Here is a 4,295-nt window from a genome sequence, read left to right on the forward strand (position 1 = left end):
CACGCTTCCCGGCAACTGCTGCTTAAGTGACTGCAATGTTTACAGGGAAACGCTGGTGGCCAATGCTATCAACTAATATGAGCTCTCTGGTAGAAACGCGGCCTCTTGCGTGGGATGGCCCCGGAGGTGGTGCGCAGCCGCTCTAAAGAAATTACGTCATTTACAGATTTATGGCGATGTTCCGCACTTTTAATACTTCAATCTGAGAAGATCTGACATAAGAAACATGCGCTGTTGGTGTTTTCTTTCATCACATTTGTCATTTCATGACATCTGTCATTCTCAAAATTTCGATCAATAACATTGGCAAGAATACAAGGCAAGGTATTAGCAACTTCAGCAATAGAATGAAGTGGCAATATAACCTACATATACCGCATGTCATATAGCAAGGCATAGCATATACATGTACCTAATCAATTTTTCGTTCACGGACAACTCCGTCAACGCCGACACCGACACAAGATTTTCTGCGATATGGGGCCCTTAACGCTGTCACGTAAATAAATAAGACAGCTTCAATTTGCCTTACTACAGCGGCTGGATGCACATGTGGGAAAGCATTCCAGGACTTTTTCGCTACTCTCTGAAAGCATATCTGTAGACGCAATTGAGTGATATGCGCAAGCAATTTTGCGTGTACTAAACTTTACATTCGTAACTACGTGTGGGCACTAAGTCTCTGCAATTTCTGATGTATGTTGACAGGTTGCTAACAGCTTGGTTACTATTGACAGGCCGCTAAACGTTTAAATAACTTGCTGGAATTTGTTGCAACGTAAGCGACGGGCTGCTGGGCTGAGGGATACCGAATGAAAACGCACAATCCGACGAACTAGGGTATCTGGATGTGTGACACTGGGTATGTTCTGCCCTTCAACTAACCATATCCACGCAAACTACGATCACTGAGTATTTGCCACTCGGTATATACTGCTCTTCAATTAACCTTTTGGTGCCAACTTTGGTCACTCGGTATGTGTTGCTCGTTATGAACCACCTTTCATATTATTCATAATACTGAACAATATAAAACATGTAATCAAGAATTACCGTCCAGTCATAAGACACATTGGTAATAGCAATAACATCACCGGTTATCTGTAAAGGAAGGATTCATCGTCAATATGAATTGTATTGAAGGGTTGCCATAAGGCACAAATCTTATCATCTTTGTAAATCATTACACAAAGTCTCTGAAACAATTGTTTTCATGTTTCTGAAGTTATTATTGGCGTTCGCGTGTTTAATAGTCACGCGATTTCGTTTTACGCGACTATGATGCGAAGTGCCCACACTGAACTTTTGCCTTCACAGAAATGGCCTGGCTATATCACATGTGTGTTCTTTATGCAGGGACAGTGAATCTCTTCAGCCTTCCTTTATCGATGTCTCCGTTCATTATTCAAAGACCTTCAGAAGATCCCTTCCGATACTTTGTCTTGAATTCAACTCCATCGGCAATTCTTTCCTTTGGCGTTACCGTGCTATAGGTTATAGCCACCGGAACATTAACATCTGTGAACCTTCTGCAACATTCTGCGAGAGACAAAAATAATTCCTCGCTAAAATTGTTTTTTTTTACTTTTTGTGCTCACATAACGTTCACTGCAATATTTAAATATTTCAGCCTTGATATCTGCAGCAGTAGACATTTTAATTCAAATACTGAATATAGGTTTCGCCTTTTTTGCTCAAGAAAAATTAACGATAGTAACCCCCAGACTGGCGGCCGGACCCCGATAGTGGTTTCCACCATTTCACTAAGGAACAATATCAAGAGTCATTACTTGACAATAAATTGAATTCGCAGTCACAAGATATCACTGTTCATTCGTCTGCAGCCGCTTAAGTAGTAGCTATGTACTTGAAAAGTGGAGGGGATCTTGTGGAATCAAAGGAAGGAGCAGAAATTTTTTTAAAAACAAGTGTGGTATCACTGGAAGGATTGCAGAAATATTTAACTGCGGTATTCGTGACAGCACAGGCCGGTATTCCACAGTTTTTTTTATCACGTTCAAGAAGCATATACTCCCATGTCCCGAAAAATTATATTCAGAGAAAACTCCAACCCACTAAGGCACAAATTTTCAATTTTCTTATTTAGTTTAGTGCACAATCTTTCAATTATTACAGATGATAAACATTACAATTAAAACCAATAGATTGAAGTTTAAATACAGTTATATCATTTTCACTTCGCATAGACTAGTAAACAGGCTGCTGCCTCTTGCACCAGTTAAGACAAGGCGGGCAATTTTAAAAGCTTTCTTCAAGACACCGAGTTCATTCCTTGGGTCGCCGTCGCCCCGGGCACCTCGCTCACCACCGGCATTGTTTAGCACGAGCTTTCTTTGCCATATTGTACAGCTCCGGTTTTACGGGCTGCTTGGCCTCCTCCAGAATTGCTAACAATTTTGCGGCATACAGCTGCTGGGTCGGCATTACGAACGTGTGAACCACGCCTGGTTCACCGGAGCGCGCGACGTGGCTCGACCTATGCGCGTAGAGCTCCGAGCAGTCCGGGCAGTCGTAGTTCACCACCAAGCACACGTTCTCGAGGAGCAAGTCGTGTGCGACCTTGTCTGTCGTCACAAGCACGCTTGACGCACCAGTGCGGAACATGGAAACGATCCAGTCCCGCTCCTTTTTCGTCTTCATGCCGTGAAGGCCAATGGCGGACCAGCCACGGAGTCGCAGTTTCCACGCAAGCTCGTCTGCCTTCCTCTTCGTATCGGTGAAGACAACGGCTTTCTTAGACTTTTCCTTGAGCACGTCGTCCAAGAGCTGAGCTAGCTTCGCTTCCTTCTCTTCTTCCTGGCAAACGTCGGCTGTCATCACCACGCTATCTTCACCGGGTAGCTGTGCCCTCCCGAACTCGATTTCGATGTAGTCTTGGAGCACGTCGTCGACAAAGGGCCTAAGCTCGTTGTGCCAGGATGTGACCCACATTATCGTCTGGTGGTCCGGCCGGCAGAGCTCGGCAATCTTGAGGACATGGCGATTGAAACCAATTGCCAGCATGCGGTCTACCTCGTCCAACACGAGGTACGTGCAGCGGTGCAGATTGAGCTTGCCTTCCTCGAGCAAGTCGATGAGGCGCCTAGGCGTGGCGACGCAGATGTGGCAGCCCTTTTTCACCTCCTCGTACTGACCTTCCTTAGGCTCCCCGCTCGAGGCGCACACGTTTCGCAATGCGGCGAACTCACACAATTCTAAGGCTACGTTGTGAATCTGCTTGGCCAGCACTCGTGTCGGAGCCAGGACGACGGCGATGGGTCCATCTCCCTGTTGCAGGGGCGGCTGCCGGCTGACGTGGATGACTGCCGGCAGGAGGTAGGCGAGCGTCTTGTGTGATCCCGTCTCCGCGATGCCCAGAAAGTTCCTGCACGTCAGAGCGATGGGCCAGCAGTGTGCCTCGATGCACGTGGGCGAAGCGTGGTCGCGTGAGGCCTCGATGCTCTTGACGATGAAGTCCGGGAAGTTGGACTCTTCCAGAGCAAGGATGGGCTTCGGGACGTTGTTACCTTTCACCGATATACCGTTGACATTTCTGTAGGCGTTCACTTTGGCCATCGACCGGCTTGAAGTGGCCGGGTGTTCCTCGTACAGGTTCTTCTCCAACGGCTGCAGCCTCATCTTTGTCCAGTCAGGCTTGCGTAAAAACCACCCAACCTGGCTGTTCCGGTAGTTATTGGCTGAATTACGCAAATCATAAAACCTATTGTCGAAAAAGTCTCCTTGGGGTCTCGCTAGATGCGGTGGTGGTGGCCAGAACCACATCATTTCCTTCCCCGCCTTCAACAGGATGTCTTCTATGATTTCGGCGTCGGCGGCGTACGGGCCCGGCGGTCGTTGTTGGAGCGTTGGTGTTGATGATGATGACGTCATAGACTGCGGCGCATACCCACTGAGTGGTAACAATAGACCAAGAATTTACATCTGCATCTAAATCTTGAAAAACAAATATAATGAGGTCGGAAAATCAAAAGACGTTATCGGAACAGACGTTATTTGCTCGATAAAAAAATAAAGGAAGAAAATTCACAGTAAAGCCCATTTCACGCTGAATGTTTCTGTTAAAGGGACCGAGAACCGCCCGCCCTTCTCATGCCGTGGGATGCTGGTTGAAATGAAAACGTCGTGATTTACATGAATAAAATCTAGCATGATGTTCCCTAGTAAGTAAGAACCAGTGGATGAGCTAAACCGTCGCAGCAAACACTTCATTTCTTGAGAATGAACTGAAACGTCCTACGTGATATGCTTAATACGCAGGGGGGCAACAAAGCTGA

At 46.6% G+C, this 4,295-nt stretch overlaps 1 pseudogene; it reads right to left on the reverse strand.

Moving 5' to 3' along the window:
* Window positions 1-2,087: 2,087 nt before the first annotated feature.
* LOC135899889 (probable ATP-dependent RNA helicase DDX5 pseudogene) lies at window positions 2,088-3,891 on the reverse strand (annotated as a pseudogene).
* Window positions 3,892-4,295: the final 404 nt, after the last annotated feature.

Source organism: Dermacentor albipictus, chromosome 2 (assembly GCF_038994185.2).
Source record: "Dermacentor albipictus isolate Rhodes 1998 colony chromosome 2, USDA_Dalb.pri_finalv2, whole genome shotgun sequence".
NCBI lineage: Eukaryota > Metazoa > Arthropoda > Arachnida > Ixodida > Ixodidae > Dermacentor > Dermacentor albipictus.